Source organism: Dromaius novaehollandiae, chromosome 16 (assembly GCF_036370855.1).
Source record: "Dromaius novaehollandiae isolate bDroNov1 chromosome 16, bDroNov1.hap1, whole genome shotgun sequence".
Taxonomy (NCBI): domain Eukaryota; kingdom Metazoa; phylum Chordata; class Aves; order Casuariiformes; family Dromaiidae; genus Dromaius; species Dromaius novaehollandiae.
In genome coordinates, this window is record NC_088113.1 from 5,166,005 (window position 1) to 5,182,046 (window position 16,042).

Genomic DNA, 16,042 nt, shown 5'->3' on the forward strand with positions numbered 1-16,042 from the left:
GCACTTCTGCTCCTTTGTGAAGGGGCAGTATTTGCCTGCCTGGGCTGGATCCCTGACCCCCAGCGCTCTGGATCCAACTTGGCCCGGCGTGCTTCTGGTCAGCGTGGTAATGTCAGAGGCTTTCTAGGCTTGGAGGAACTAATGCCTCAGCTCTGCAAAGATCTGGAAGGTTTCTCATGATGCCTGACCCTGTGAGAGAAATGCTGTGGCTCAGCCTTCTCCCTGCACAGTAGGGACTGGCTACTTTCCCCTTTCACTGAAGCCATAAGGTTTATTGCCAGGCGTGAGATGCTGTTTCTCAGTCCGAGAGCCAGGGGCCACCGACGTGATGACAGCAGGCTGTGGGGACACAGAGCAGCTCCCAGGCTGTGAGGCCTGGGAACAGCAATTCCTCCCCTGTGGAGGGCTGCTTCTGCAGCTTGTATAAGGCAGCAGGGACCTCCTGGAGCATGTGGCCCTGCTACTTCAACACGGTACATGCACATGAGGACAGCTTTTGACCCTGGTACAGGGGGTGGTGGTGTGGGACCAGAGAAAGACTCTTTGCTTGTAGGACAGTCTTCTGAAGGCTCTTGATTCCATCACTGCCTGAAGCTCTTTATTGCGGCCTTCTGTTTGGAAGGGCTGAGCAGGGCCCCCATGCATTGGTGGCCGTGAAAGTTTTAGCTTAATGCTGCCGGGAAGCCTGACTCCAGCTCCCTAGAGAGATCTGAACCTTCTCACCAGTCTGCAGTTTGACCTCCGCCAGCCTTTTTTGGGGCAGGCTAGTACAGTTTCTGGAGCCAGAGCAGCAAGGGTGTGCTGAGCCTAGCCCACACCTAGGCTAGCTGCAGTCCACGAGCCTGGCTTGCTGCTGGCCTTCTGACCAGGTACAAGCCCGTCCTGCCTCTCCGGGACCCCTCTTGTGACTGTGCAGCAGGTCTGGACGTGGTACCTCTGACTAATGTCCTCTTTTCCTTCAAGCTGTACCTGAATGCAGAGGAGATGCAGCCTGGGCTGCAGCATTTCCTGGGACACTTGATGAGAGCAGGCCTGCTTGTCTGGAAATCGGGAGTTTCATGGCATGGTTGTGCAACTCTTGTCTGTTCTTGATCTGCCTACCGCTGTAGCTTGTACTTCGGTGTTGCCTGCAAAATGCTATGCCTGTCTGGGATCTGTATTTTCAAGGGATCCTTTCTGTAATGAAAGCTGTGGGAGGAAGGAGAGGATCCACAGGATGTTGAGGAGTTGAACAGGGCTTGCCCCAGTCATCTGCAAGGAAACGTCACAAGAGGCTTGCGGTGAGACCTTGTCCTTGGCGCCTGCCGTGCCTGGGAAGGGGGAGCCTTGGGCCGCTGGGAGCACAGCTGGCAGACGGGGGCAGCACAAAGTGGGGGGCATCGCCAGTGGGACCAGTGCTAGGTAGTTTGGGAGGACAAGTTCTTCTAAATTACTGCTTTCTTGCTTGAAATACACAGAGGGGCATACAGGCTAACCTGTGGGGCTCCCGTTCCCCTCTCATGCTTTTGATGAACCCTTGAACAGGTTCATCTTCCTGTCTGTGTCCTGTGAAGAAAGCTGTTGGGAAAACTGCTCCTCTTTAAGTGCCTGCTTGTAGCCGCTGGTGAGAGCACGCAGCTGAGGCATGGACCTCACCTCATATTTTCAGAGCGACGTAAGATGATGCTGAGAGCCTGCAGTGTGGAATTGCGGGTGCTGAGCTGGCAGTACGCTCTCATGCTGCAATTAGCTGCAGTTGCTGGAGGGGCTTCTCACCTCAGTCATGGTGGGAGATGGAGTTTGTGCTTTGGCTGGATGTGCCTTGGAGAGGAGGTATCAGGGGCTCTTGCTTGTGGCTTGGGGCATGGGTCTCCCAGGAGCCTGCTGCCAAGCAGCTAGATGGCTAGATTTTCATCCATCATTGAGATGTAGCTCGAAAGAGTGGCTCGCACGTGCAGGGTGTCGAATGGCGCGGTTCGTGTCGGCGAAGGTTTGCCATGGCACTGGCATGAAAGTCAAAATTAAGATGTACCATATAATGGCACACGTGCAGTGGCTACTCATGGCGACTGTGGCTGCAGTCCAAGATTGCTGCTGCCTTCTACCCTTTGCTGCTTTAGGTTGCTGGAGCTTAGGCTTTCTTTCGGCGCTGAAATTCTGCACTCTTCCCGTCTGCTTTCCAAACAGGCTTCCTGAGCGTGTTTGCAGCCCGGCGGTGGGCCTGCTCACGTGCGCCTGTGTGTGCTCCTTGTCCTCCAGGAGGTAGCTTCTGCCACCGCGTGCTCTTTGATCCCCTCTCCTGCTGTGCTTCATGCTACCCTTGGAAAAAGCCACATGTCCCTTTTGCTTCTCCGTGTCCAGAAAAGCTCGACGATCTCTAAAGACCTGACGGCTGGGTCTTGTATATATATATTTTTTTTAACTGCACACATTGTTTCCTGGCTGCAGTTTATTTCTACAGATAAAATGTGCTCTTTTTCCCCCTTTGAAGAAAGAAGCCACCTGCCTCTTCCAGACAGCCCAAAATGGTACTGTAGGGATGCGATCTAATAAAGTAAAAAAATTCCTGTCCGTGCTGCTGTGCTGAATAAGGAGCTTTCTTGGGCAAATGCCATCGGTTTCTGTAGACGCGAACCCAGACAAAGCGGAGGCTTCAGCAGCCCTTTCGGCCGCCAGTGAAAAGCGTGCAGACATGACCTGAGCGAGCAGGCAGGGCTCTGCTCGCGGCTGCCCAGAGGCAGCTCTAGCACCTCGCTGCCGCTCAGCGCTTCGCGAAGCCGCGGCAGGACAAGGGCTGAGCAGCCCTCGTTGCTGCTCCGCTTCCCCCCGCGGCTCCCGAGGGAGGCCGGGGGCAGCTGTGTGCCCGTGCGTGGGGCCCGGCTGCCGCTGGGGCGCTCGGTGGGGGGGGGGGGGGGGGTGGGAAAGAGGGGAGGGCAGAGCAGAGCTTGAAGCTCGACTCCCAAAACACAGCAGCCAGGGATATGGAAATGGGAAGTGAAGGCAAATCAAAAGCAGGAGGGATTTAATAAACTCCTCTTTAGAAGGATGCCCTGAATGCAAGATGTGTGACCACGCTGCAGTCGAATACATGATGCTGTAAAGCACGGTGCAGGGGGGCGGGGATGCTTTATTTCACAGAGCTTGTACTTCTCTTAGCAGTGATCCCCCTTTGCTGGGGTAGACTCCTGCGGAAAGCGCCCTGTCCGTGGCTGCGCTGGAACCACGGAGCACAGCTCTGGCCAGGGCCCTGCCCAGGCCCCAGAGCGCCTCGGACAGCTGCATCCCATGTGGCTGCATTTCGGCTGTGCTGCGTTTGGAGCTGCTGACTCCCCCCTTCCTCAGCTGCGCTGCAGGATGCGATTTCTCTGCAGGAAATGAAGGCTGCTCTTTGGGCAGAGGCTATGAATAAAACGTTCATTCTGGAGTGCCTTGCTGTCTCCGTGACTGAGGCGCTGTTGATGCTTCTGCTCCTGGCTATGGTGTTTTCGTCACAAAACTCTTAAAGGGACATTGTGAAAACGTGCAATGGCAGAACGCTGGCCTGACTTCAGACATCGCACTAAATCTGCCATCCGCGAGGCCTGTCCTCGCTGTTAATTGGCTTGGGCCATGTTCAGGAGCCTCAAAAAGAGGAGAGGGCCAGGGTAAGGTCCATGTGCACATCAAAGTGGAAACCCAGGCCATGCAGTTTGCCTTGCTGTTCTTTGGGACTGCAGGGTCTTGTCTCAGGTTTTGTGAATCAAAGCGCTACCCCCGCTGTGCCCTGCCACCAAAATAATTGTCCTTCTGGGACCCTAAGACCTGGCCCTGTTTGGCTTATCCTCACCGGTGCACGTATTATGCGTGGTGTTACATGGAAGGGGTCTCCTTGCTGGGTGACCGGTGAACTTCTGTGTGCCTGGCCCTTTTTGTCAACGCTATGAAATCAGCTAGAATTTCAGATGTGAGAGCCCACCAGCGTGGTCTCCTAAAAAGTGAGCAGGGCGTCAGCTGAGGGCAACTTGGATTGCACAGGCTTGTCCCATTGCCTGCTCTCGGAATATATAACCAGTGGGCATGGTCCTCTTCTGCTTGTTACCACACGCTGTGTTTTGAGCTAGTTGGCTCTGGAGATCATAAGACTTGTGGGGCAGTATAACTGCAGCTAGTTACTGCAGGATACATTTTAAAATAAATCAATTGTAGAGGGTGTTGCTGTTCTCTGTGATGAAGCTCTCCTGCTCAGTTGGAATAATCCTTGTCTAATTCTTACTATTTTGCAGTGGAAAAATCTTTGCAGTGCCTCAGGCTGGCTTTTTTGTAAGGTTTCAACAGGAACAGATGTCATTTTTGAGAAGGAGGTTACAGAAGAAGAGAAATTTTGCCTCTCTTATCTGTCCTTGTAAAAACTCAGCCAACCTTGGCAAGGTATTAGCCTCTGAAAACAAACATTTGATTTTTTTAATAACACTGTTTGTCCCTATGCTATATCCCCTTTGCACCTGAATGAAGGAGGGCAGTAGCCTGTTATTGTGACTGATTTTTGTATTACCTTAAGTGGTGGAACAGTCTTTCTCTCAAACCTAACTCTCATTTTCCTGCTGAGCCTTAGACCTAAGGCCTGCCAGGCTTTGCACAGGTGAAAAACTTCTCCCGTTCTTCTTTCAGTGTTACGCTAACCTTAATTTTATGGCTGAACCTTTGACGAGGCCTGCCAGACGAAAGGAGTCTCCCACCAAGGTCCCTTGGCGGCCTAAGCTTTTCTTCAACAGCCCGTTCCTAGCCCCATCCCAGCCACAACCCTAGTTTTTCCCTTTCCGTCAACCCTAACCCTCGTTTTCCATCTGAACCTTAGACAAGGAAACCCCGATGAAAAATTTCTCCCTGCCCAGGTCTCTTGGCAGCCCCCGCTTTGCTCTGGCAGCCCGTTTCCCAACCCAGTCCATCTGCAGCTCCAGGCTTTCTCTTTCTACCCAGCCCTAACTCTCCTTTTCCTGCAGAACATCAGAAAAGGCCCCCCAACCGTTGCCCAGATGAAAACCTTCTCACAGCTCAGGTCTCTTGGTGGCCTCTGCTTTGCTGTTGAAGCCTCTTTCCAGCCCTAGTCCTGGTTTGAATCTAAGTCTTCTCTTTCTCTCAACTCTAACTCTGCTTTTTGTGGGGAATGGTAGAGGCAGCCCCTAAGACATTGCCCAGACCGAAGATTTCTCCCAGCCTTGTAGTCCCACTTCACCCCTCTCCAACTCTAGACTTTCTCTTTTTCTCAGCCCTAACCCTAATTTTCCTGGGAAGCTATAGGGAAGGCTTCTGGTGCTTTCCTGGACCAAAGATTTCTCCCAGCCCAGGTCTCTTGGCATGTACCATTTACTCTTGCAGCCTCTTTCTAGCCTGACTCCGACTGCAGCTCTGGACTTTCTCTTTTTCTCAGTGTTATCCTAACCCTAACTCTGATTTTGTGGCTGAACATTGTCAAGGCCCCCCATACAAAAGCCTTTTGCTGGCCCAGGTCTTTCAGCAGCCCCCACTTTTTTTTTGGCAAACCCTTTCCAGCCCCACTCCAGCTGCAGCTTTTGTCTCAACCTTAACCCTAACCTTAATTTTACATCTGAACTTTGGACAAGGCAGATGAGAATTTTTTCCGAGCCCAGGTGTTTCGGAAGCCCCCACTTTGCTTTGGCAGCCCCTTTCCAGCCCCACTCTGACTGGTTGGCCTATGCACCTGAATTGTTTTATGTGCAGATTTCTGGACTTTTTTTTTTTAACCGAGTGAGGAAACTATTGTTACTTCAAAGTCAAGCACTTAGCCGGGGATTGTACAATGTTAATGCATTTCCCTTTTGCCCCTTCTTTCTTATTTGGTCTCTAGCTCTGGGATAGCACTGCATCCTTGCTTCCTTCTGTCCGCAGGGGTGAGGAGAGATGTAGCTCGTAGCACAGAAAGGGTCCTCCTCCCTAATTTAAGCCTTAGATATGGATTCTGATATTGCTGCGAGGACCCAGCTTCTCTGGGCAAGGCTTTTGCTGTGGAACATCAGCGTATAGAAATCCAATTAATAGTGCTTGTACAACCCTAATTCTAACATTTTCAGGCTTTTGAGTGGCTTAAGTATATATCCTTTAATATCCTCCTCAGATGGTGAGGCAAGGTGTGGTTGAAACGCAGCCTCAGCCCGTCGGCACTCCGGACCGTGGGCTCCCGGCGAGCAGGGGAGAGGTGCCTGCTCTGCAGGGCTGGGAATAGATGCTGCCTGCCACCGGCCAGGCGGGGAAGGAGTAGTGGTTCCGAACTGGCATTACACATTGCCATAAAGAATGTCAACAGCTTTATGGGCACAACTAATTTTGCAGCCTGTAAAGTAGTTTTAGGGCTCTCCTGTGGCTTTTAAAGGTGACCTACAAAGTTTTCGTGGAAAAGGAGCCAAGAGCAGGTTGTTGAGTGCCTGTGATGAGAGGTATGAGTACAGAGCCCAGCTCTGACCCAGCCTGAGTAGCTTGGCCCTCTCCGCGCGCTGTCAGCAGCAGTGCCGCTCACCCCTCGCGCTCCGAGCTGGTTTGCAGTGGCTGGGAAGGAGCTGCTCTGTGAGGGCAGGGGCGTGTGTGACTGTGATATCAGTATTTTGCCTCTGGATATAAGATACTCAGATTTTTCCATTTCCCTTGTGTGAAACTGCAGGCTCAGAGTCTGTTGGGAAAATTGTTTCAAAAGGTCAGATGTCAGGTCAAAGCCCTCTCTGAAACCCTTTCCTCTTCTTGGGACAAACAAGACCATGAAAGAGCTTGACAAGTCTAAAGCTCTGCCTCCTGCCTGGGCTCAGTGGACAGCACTCTGCCTCCCTCGCTGGTTCTTCTCAAGCCCAGCAGTGCTTCCAAAAGCTGCAAATAGTTAGTACCATCCCTGGAGCAATTATTTGATCCTCCACAGCTGATCTGAACTGTTCTAGGACCTAAACAGCTGGCCCAAGAAGGATCCCAGACTGGGGGCTGAATATCCCCTGGACCTTTGCTGGATGGGATGCTGGAATGAGCATGCAATGACCTGGTGATTGGGAGCTGTCTCTCTTCAGCCGATTGCCTGCTGAAGGGGTACTGGCTACCACCTTGTTGCCAGCCCTCAACGCAAGGCCCCCCAGCAGCAGAGCCTGCTCTCACGGCAGAGGTTGCCATGCGAGTAGGCTGGTCCATGCTGCCTAAAGACCTGCTGTTCCCATAGGAACTGTACGCTGAGCGAGTGAACTTCATGCAGAGTTCACGCTTATTGACAGACAAGGTGGTAATGTGAGTATTGGAAACTATTTATTCTACTGGGGTAGGCTTAAACACCTGCAGTTTTGGAAGCAAGGTTATGAAGAGAACAGACATAGTATCTGTCTGGGAGCTTCACACAGTCCTAGCCACTGCATCAGGATTTCTCTCCTGGTTGCTCTCGGCCTGAGGACTAAAAGGTGCATATTCTAGCAGATGTTTCTCCTGGCAGAGTGAAGCAGCAGACAAATGCTGCTTGCTTTGGTTGCAACTAGTTACACAGCATGCAAATGCAATATTAGAGGACCTCCTTTGGGCCTTTGTTGTCCTTAAAGTTTCAAAACCTAACTAAGAATATGCTTATCCCTTTAAATTGGGGAACTTCTTAGGACAGTGACCTCGTCTCAGTCTTTGAGACAGCTAATAGAATATGTCTGAGCTTATCTGAGATGTTTTTGATGGATAAAGAGGGATCCTGAAGTGCTACTTGTTTTACTGCTGTTCACCAGTTGCAAGCTAATGAAAGGCCAACCAAATTGTAAGAATTCCTTGGTGTCCCATGACAGTTTGTCTTCTAGCTTTGCTGCTTCATTTCTTACAGCCTTGCCATCTCGGTGGTGTTGCAGGGTTTCTATATGGGCCTCACGTGCCAAAGCAGTGGCAGGATGGGAGACGGTGCAGACAGGTGCCCCTGGGGACCCAGAGGCAGGCTGGAGGATTCTGCTACAGATGCCTGTTGACCCAAAGACTTCTTGTCTAATGAATTAGAGCAGTGATATTTAAGATGTATTCAGCTCCTTGGGCAGATGAGTGCCTAAGAAAAAGGTCTGTTGGGCTGGCTTAGCCTTGCAGTAACTCCTAGTAAGTCAGAGCTGCAGAGAGGTTGCAAAAGGTCCTCTTGGGCAGGCCCCTGCTTTGGGTAAGCAGCCTGGCTGGAGATGCGACTCATGGAGCTTAATAAAAGAGCTGAGTGCGTCTTTCTGGGGGATTGCACAGGGTGCTTGAGGAAAAAAGGCTGGAAGAGCTTTCTGGGAACAGCTGCAGGAGACTCGGGACTCCCTTTCTGGGTGATGTGCTCTGAAGCTAGGTGCTGTGGCAGACATGCTGGGCAGGATCCCTAAGGAGGAAAATCTTGGCTTGTGCGCTGGGAAGCTGCTGGCCTTGGTTGCATTTCCCCCAAGGTTTTTCCTTGCCCTTTGTCTCCTCTGTGCCAACGGGGGAGGCTGTTGTGGAGCATTTGCTCTTCGAAGGTCTGCAGTGCTCTGCTTCTCCTCCTTTCTGTCTGTGTTGTGCTGTTGGATCTGGAGAGGAGCTCTTCCCCGTTGGCTGTTTGGCACAAACATCTCCGTGCCTGTGAGCCTTCCTCAGAGCCCTGCATTTGTCCCACTTGCTGTCAAGCAGCCGTTCCAGCTCTTGACAGCATCAGATGCGCGGTGGAATTGCTGATCACCCCAAGCAGAGCTTTGCCTTGGATTTTCATGAGGGTCGAGTGCAAAAAGGGCTCATACTGTATTATTTTCAGCTTCAGTCCTCTCTAGCTTCAGGCTGTCCTTCCTCAAAGCATGGCCCCAGGCACCCCAGGCATGCAGAGTAGCTGCTGGAAGGGCTGGCATCCAGTCGAGTGTGGCATTCCTCCTGCTTTTGCAGCGTGGAAACTGCCTGCTCTTTCTAGTCCCCTGCTCAGGATGTTGCCAGAGCTGTGCCGGGGATATCATCACGCAGCCCGCGCCACCAGGGCTTTGTATCGTACTGCTTTAAAGTAACAGGAGGAGGGAAGCAAGGGAGCTGCTGAAAGCCTGGCTTCCCGTGTCAGCTCCGGCCCTCGCTGGAGCTCGGCGCAGAGGAGAGCTGGGAGGGGAGGCTCTCGGCAGCGTGGAGGAGCGGGGGCATGCTGCCTGCCATATGGGCAGCCCCGACAGGAGCTTTGATCTCGAGTGGTGCCGCAGCTTGGCTGTTGGAAAACGTCCGTGGAGTTGGGACTGCTGAGGCGGGGGTCTGTGACGCACACCCGGGCTGGAGGGTCAGCTGAACAGCTAATTTCAAGGGTGTGCGGTGGTTTTAAATTACTGAGGAGGGTGAGGGGGGAGAACTGCAGCCAATATGAACTTGTCTTTCTGAGGATCCCGTTGGGGTAGTGTCTGAGCACCGACAACTTTATTCCCGTGCTTCGGAGCTTTTGCTGGAGCCAGATGATCTGCTGCCTGGCTTCTTAGCTGTAAAATCTTTGCCTGCGATGTGGGAGGCTGTGCAGAGGGTGCCCTGGACACCCTCGCTCTAGAAGGTGACAGTTCTGCTGGCAAAGCAGTACTGGGGGCAGGAGGATTGTCTCATCGCAGCCAGAGGCTGGGTTATAGTGTAGCTCCCTGGTGAGAACAGCCACAGCTTGTGGATGAGGGAGAAACCGTGGGGCAGCGCAGCTGTGACCGGATCCGGTGATGGAGACTCAGCCTGCAGTGGTGTTCTCCCCGTGGGGTCATAGAAATAGAAAACAGTGATAGAAGGGTCTTGCAGGCACCCCGAGGAGCTCGTGTGGCTGGCTCTGTGGAGCTAGCTAGTCCTTCCAGCTGTGGGTGCCACGTGCCAGGAACTGGCACTTGGGGTTTCCATTGCTGCTGTTTCTGCTCTGCTGAGGATCTAGCTACTTGTCGGTGCCAGGACGGGATGCTCTTCTGGGTGCTGTACGCGTGGTGTCTGCTGCCGCAGTGTACAGAAGGATGCATCTGCTGCCACAGAACATCTCTCAGCTCTGCTTTGTCCAGGTGCTTCTCATTTTTCTTGGTGGCTTTCTCTGCAGTCTGGATGCAGAAGAAATACTTGTTTCCTAGTCTCATGGTATTGTAGCACATACAAATGGAGTCCTTGATGCTCGGCTTGGATTGCCCAGTTTGTGCCTGCAGTCACAGGTTGCCCATGAGGGTGAGTGCACAAGTGTGCATTTTACTTGCTCGGAGCTAGATTTTCAGCAGATGGTGTTCAGCAAGCATGGAACTGGATGCTGTGGTGTGGAGACATGTTGTGTGGTGGAAAGTTTGGAAAGGCACTTTGGCTCTTGTGCCAAGACCCTCCTCTCCTGCTGACGTGCAGCAGGACACAGGCGATGGCAGTCTGTCTTTCCATCAGATAGACTCCTGAGAAGCAACCTCAGCAGTGGCCCGTCTGTGATAGCTCTGTCTTAGGCAGCCCCTGCGGCTGTTTCTTGCATGCTTGGGGGGCTTCTCCCCTGTTGGTGTTATGGTGCTTGCTGTAGTCTCAAACTGTTGTTTCCCTGCGACTCTCTTGAATGAAGTAACTTGAATGAGTTAACGTGCTACAGTGGTACTTGAGCAGCATGCCCAAGCCTATGCACTTCATGTGCTCCAGCCTGGATGCCCTGTGAGCACTCTGGGTGATCTAAGCCAAGGTGGACTAGTCACACATGGCTTTAGGCCTACCCCTGTTACTACTGTAAAACTTTATTCCTTCTTCCTGCATGAGCTTCTTCCCCCAAACTCGGCTAGCCTGTTTCTGAAATGCATGTTAATTCTCCTGTGGCCCTGCAAAGTGGAGTAAGTTTTGCAGAGAAGGACAACTATTTCTTTACAGGCTTACTAGTCTGGGCCACTTCAGTCCTCCTCAGGTTTCTTACCAGCTCATTTTCAACCCTCTTTTTTCTCCTCCTCTTGAAGATCAGCTTGAGAACATCTTCTCCCATTTCTAAGGGAGTTGTAAGGGAAAACAGAGGTGAACCAGTCTGCAGGGACATGTGCACCGATGGAGCTGCATGTACGAACGAGATAGTTGATTGCTCCCTGCGATGAGCTCTAATTGCTTTCGCAGAACGCTTGTATGTATTTGTGCTAGCAAGATGGGCTGTCCAGGCTCCTTGGTGGGACCTCTTTGCATGCCCGCGGGATTCCAGGGGTGTGCGAGCTGCACGCCAGCACGCCTCAACCTCTGAACCGGGAAAATAAAGTCTCTAGCTGCAGAATAGAGTTTGGCCGCTTTCCTGAGACGGCTGGTAAAAGGGGAAGAGCATGTAGTTCCTGCTTGCTCTCGGGGTGGTGGTGGTTCAGATGGCGAATGAAGTGGAATTTCTGATAACGTGTCTTGCGTGTACGCAAGTGCTTCAAGTCTTCGGGGAGCCCAAGCAGGAATGACAGGAGATAAGGCCATGATTTGGATTCGGTTTTGTGCAGGGATGTCTCATGCTTTCAGGGAAATAAAAATAAATCAAATGGAGGAGGATAGTAACCTGATATGCCCCAAATTGTGTAACCGAAAATGTCATTGCTAGCAACAGAGGCTTTGTAGAGGCCATTCGCGGTGAGTTGGGCTGCTCTTGTAGAGGGACAACACAGCTTTCAGCACCGCTTTGGTCGTCTCTTTAAATGCAACAGCTCCTGAGTGTGTGGTCAGCCTGCAAGCTCGATGTGACCGGGGCAGCTGTGCCATGTTAGTGTGCTCGCCGCTTGTGTGCGGTGCCAGTGCTAGGAGTTTTTAGAAGAGGTGGTACCACAGCTTCACGAAGGAGGGTTTGCCTTGGGCTGTGGTAGCCTAGAGCGCTGGTGAGTGCTTGGTCCTGCGGGTGTTGCAGGCTGGCAGCACTGGTATGGAACGTACATCAATTACATTGGGTTAAAAAGGCATAAAAACTGGAGAATGAAGAATAAAAACTCCCCATTTGTGACAGTGGCAATAAAGCTGAATCTATCAGCCTGGAGGGCTTACATGATGTGCTAGCGAGAACATGTTGATCTCCATATGAAAACCATAAGCTCATTTAGAAAATTGGGCTGTCTCATTTGAGATTAGAGTCTCTCTTTAATCTGCAAATACTTAATTAGCATGGAAATGACTAGTTAAATGGGGCTCTCAATATATATATATATCCACATGCCAGCATGGGGGTGCTCCTTAGCAGGTGGTGGGTTTCCCTTTGGGATGCAGGACAAGTTCCTGTCTCTGAGGCCAGCCCAGGCCGGACGCTGGAGGAGGAAACAGCAGGCCACAGCATCATGCAGCAATGAACCTCTCCTCTCCAGCTAGTCCCCTGACACACGATGGCAGGATATGCTGGCTCCAAGGGGTCATGAACGATACGACGTGCAAAATGTCCCAGGTTCCCTAGCATCCAGAATCACAAATTGCCAAAGTAGCTCTGGTCTCTGGTCAGCTCAGAGTTGAATGCAGCCTTCCAGAACTGCCACAGCACATCCTCCTAGGGAGCCGCAGCAGTGCCCCGGGCAAAGCTGGGCGTGCTCCAACCCCATGGCAGCCTCTCGCAGTGGGTAGCTGGGTGCGCAGAAGGCAGGCCTAGGGACACTGGCAACGTTGCTGGTTTTTTCCTTGCGCTCGAAGGACTCTTTGCTGCCAGAGTAGATCCCGCAGTTAAGGCTGCCTCCTCCGGGGCGAAGCAAGTGCACGCACTGGCTTCCGTCCTACTGAAATATATTGGGTGTACGGTGGGGGTGATACCGTTGTGTGACCGTTGCCAGCTGGAACAAGAGAATGGGACTTGGAGAAAACTTATCTGCTGTTGCTTTGGGACCGCCCCTAGCATGGGACCGCTCTCCCTGTGTCTGCTCCGTCTCAGGGCTGGCCTGACCCCAGCCCTGCTCGCGCTGCCAAGCTGCTGGGCTCTGCCAGTGACAGGACACAAGTGGAGCAGGTAATGCCCTTGCAGGGCTTGGCATCTTCAAGCTAGGGTATGTGGAGGCTGAGAAAGGAAGGAGAAGTTGCAGGTGTTTTCTCCGGGCTCTTTGGTAGGGAACTGGGAGAGAGGAGGGTCTGCCTGCTCCATTCCTGCCTGTCCCTTGCCGGCCACAGCCTGTGCCGAATGCTTTGGGGGCACTGGTCTGTCCTGTAGCCGTGACAGTGAGTGGCCTGCGGCTAGGGCTCCTGGGTGCTTTCTCTACCAAGGACCAGAGCTGCTCCGCTGGCGGCTGTGGGCAGCCCTGGCCCTCTGGTGTTTTGACGCAGTGCTCTGCAGAAAGTTTGCTGGCAGTTGCCTCCTGGGCAGTAGGAGTCTCCTAAGCTGAAGGTGGCATGATGCAGCCCGGCCTTTGCCCGCCTGCTTAGCTGCAAAGAGCACGAGAGGCCAGAGGGACTTGCCGTAAGCCCTGGAGGTGGCAGTGGTCTGGCAGATGGGCAGGCAGATGAGGGCAGATGTCAGGGAAGAGGATTCCTTGAAAAGAGAGGTTTTCACCAGCGATCGGAAATGGGTGGAGCGAATGGTACTAGTGGTGGAGGAGAAGGGTCTGATGGCAGCAGTATTGGGTGCTCGGGAAGTGACAGGCAGGGGTGATGCCAGAGGACAGAAGCTGATGGGAGCAGGGGCCAGGACTGTGGGACTGGGTCAGAGTGGCTGAAGCAGCAGGATCCAGCAGCCTTTTTCCGGGGTCTGGAGAGGCTGCTGGGTTGTCCGTGCAGCAGGCAGCTTGCTCACTGCTACACAAAGCTGTCTGGGATCCTTCTGCCTTTATTGTTCAGCTCCTGGCACCCGTGCGTATTAGAAGGAAGCCATAGAGAGGGTGGTGAGCATGCTGGGACCTGGGCTGTTAAATGTGTCCGAGCTGTAATGACAGCCTCGAGCTCGGAGGTAGGAGCAAGCTCTGGTAAGCCAGGGAGTCTGACCACCAGAATATAGGACAGGGAGACTTTCAGCCTGGCTTAGCCTGGTGGCAAGGAACTTGGAGCGGTGTATTAGTCTTGGCTTTTTTTTTGCCTGAATTGGTGCTGAAGTGCAGTCTTGCAGACAACGTCCAAGCCTTTCTCCATCCCTGGCATCTCTTCAGTCACAGCAAAACCACCTGAGCGTTCAGCTCGGCTGACCTGGCTAGCAGGACTGGGGTGGACAGAAGGCAAGGGAGACCCTTGCAGCCTTTCTCTAGGCTCTTTCTTTGTCCTGCCCTAGGCTGGGTGAGGTTGTTTCTCCTTGGCACTTGGAGGGGTGTAGTTGGAAGCTGCCAGTGTCCTGCTCTCCTGTATTGATGTTCTCCTGCCATGGAGAAATCTGTGCTGCTGGAGTCTGTCCTGGCACTGTCCCCACGGCTGGGTTGGCAGGAGGCTGGTGGAGCTGCACACAGGCACCTTAGTGGGACAACGCCGGATGCCAGGGCTGAACCTGTGGGACTGAAGGTTGCATTTGCTTTGTGTGAGCTCTGTTCTGGGGCTAGCCTGGAAGAGTCCTCTGTGTCTGCCAAATGACAAGCAGGTCACTCGGTTAAGAGGGGTGGGAGGCGATGGGGGAGACCACACAGCTCGCCAGGGCCTGGGGGTGGGGAAGGGAAGCAAAGCTGGGCAGCAGGGAGGTGATCACAGACACTTTAGTGATGAAAAGAAAATGAAGAGCAGGAAGAGAGTGCTAGTGTCCTGCAAGGGCTGGAGGTCCCAGGATCTATCTTCTGGGCTACTCCAGAAGAAAAGGTTGAGAAATGGAGCCAGGGCTAAAAGTATCTCCTGCCTTGGGAGCCAAGAGGGATCTGATGGGCACCAAAGCTGCAGGGAGAGGAAAGCTGTGGGCCTCCCAAGCCAGCGATCTGGGAGAGCCTGAAAACGTGTTCACCAGAGGAGTCTTGGGCTGGGGTCCTTTGCAGAGCTTGCTGGGCAGAGGCAGGAGAGAAGTGCCAATGTGAGCTGTAAGGCTGCAGCCTTGGGACACGGACGCAGCTGGGGAGCAGGAGCTCTTCCAGCTCAGGGGAAGGGCGTGGGTGAGCTCTTGAGCACCTGAGCACATGCAACTCACAGGAAGAGTTCAGGGTGCCTCATGGCTCTTCTCTTGCCTGAAACTGCCTTCCCAGGGATGAGGGGCAGCAAAGGGGGCTTGGTTCGAGAAGTCTGCAGTCCCTGTGCCATGACCGTGAGGCGGCACTGTGAGCAGCTGGTGGATATTGGGGCTAGCTTTCTCCACAGCAGATGGTACAACTGGAAGCTTAGACCTGCTGGGGGATGCGAGTGACCTGTTGGACACGGGCTGGACCCAGTGGGGTGAAGGCCAACGCTCGTTCATGTGCAGCTGGCAAGGAGGGGTAAGCTGAGCACCTTGGTGTCTCCTGCACGTATTCAGTGGTTGCAGCCTAGAGGTCTCCGTGAAAGCTGAACAAAGCCCACATTTCTAGCACTTTGGGCTCTGAGCAAACCTTCAGGATGGAGTTGCTCTCTGCTGGAGCCCAAGAGGATCATTCTGAGCTGCAGCAGCTGTTTGTTCTGAAACTTCTGCCTGGTTCTGGAGGGAGAGCAACACCACTGAAGCTGCAAGCATTTTCCCTGCCACTCTCAGCTCCTTGCCCTCTGGGCCCTTCCGGGGCATGTTGTAGAGGAGAAGGAAAGGGGCTGGCAGGCTTATTTATAAGTCATGGAAAAGTTTTGCGCCATTCTGTCTGCAGGTGTTATCGAAATCCTCCTCACACGGCTGGTGGCACTGGGTGCCTGGAGTTGCTGCTGCCAGGCTTTGCTGATGCGTGGGACATACTGGACTGGCCCGTGCAGGACAGTGGGGATCATGGAAGCCTTTGCTTCTTCCCCTTGTCTTGGTGGGAGGGAGCTGTGGAGGCCAGGGTAGATCGGCATCCAGAATCTGACCTCTCTTGTGCTGCTCTGAGCATTGCCCATCTGTAGGGTCTGCTGAGCTCTCCCACTTTGGGAGCAGAGCCCCAAGGGACGCTCTGGGTCAGAGATGGGGGGCAATGGCTCTGGGTTTTGGTTATGTCCTGGACCTAGCAGGCAGCCTGTGCCAGGGAGGAAAGCCGTGCTGAAGGGGTGGTGAGGGGGTGCCTGGGCCTACAGCAGCCCAGCACCGTTTGCCTGCAGACTGCGAGCCGTGCAAGGGGGCCGTGCAAGGTGCACCCTCGTGCCAAGCTCGTCT

General features: G+C 53.3%; 1 protein-coding gene across 9 annotated transcripts in view; it reads left to right on the forward strand.

The window, feature by feature from the left end:
• Window positions 1–16,042, forward strand: part of CHD6 (chromodomain helicase DNA binding protein 6) — a 100,715-nt gene that overhangs the window by 14,916 nt on the left and 69,757 nt on the right. The gene's annotated exons all lie outside the window — the stretch shown is intronic.